At 38.6% G+C, this 515-nt stretch overlaps 1 pseudogene; it reads right to left on the bottom strand.

The window, feature by feature from the left end:
• The window catches only part of LOC102861956, a 6,581-nt pseudogene extending 6,338 nt beyond the window's left edge, over positions 1 to 243 (bottom strand).
• Between the last annotated feature and the right edge of the window lie 272 nt (positions 244 to 515).

Here is a 515-nt window from a genome sequence, read left to right as displayed (position 1 = left end):
TCTTTGTTTTTTCAATAAACACTAATAAAAATGGGGGGGGAACTACGGTGCATCTGATTAAATCCATGGTGTTTTCAATTCCTTGTTATGCATCAGAAAGTTGGACAATGATTATGATCACAGGAGAATCTGAATATCCCAGGGGCTGTTAAAAGAACAGATAAATACATCTTGAACAAAGTGCAGCCAGGGTGCTACTTTGAGGCAAGGATGGTGAAACTTTACCTTACACATTCTGGCCATATTGTTAGGAGGACTCATGCTTGAAAAGGTGGTCAGTGAAAAAGAGGGAGACCCTCAATGAGACGGATTGACACAGTGACCGTAACAATGAGATCAAATGTATCAAGAGATGATCATCAAGTTGTACAATTTGACTGAGGGGGTAAGAGAAATGGAAAGAATTTGTTCGAATTTGTATTTGGATTTTGTAGATAAACTAGTAAAAAAAAAATTAAAAACAAAAGAGAGGATGAGCACGGTACAGGAGAGGGTAAGGGTCGACCCATTGTTCG

Source organism: Elephantulus edwardii, unplaced genomic scaffold (assembly GCF_000299155.1).
Source record: "Elephantulus edwardii isolate Elephantulus edwardi_28Jun2011 unplaced genomic scaffold, EleEdw1.0 scaffold00022, whole genome shotgun sequence".
NCBI classification, from domain to species: Eukaryota; Metazoa; Chordata; class Mammalia; order Macroscelidea; family Macroscelididae; genus Elephantulus; species Elephantulus edwardii.
The sequence above is the reverse complement of the archived record's forward strand: the minus strand, read 5'-3'. Positions and strand labels throughout refer to the sequence as shown.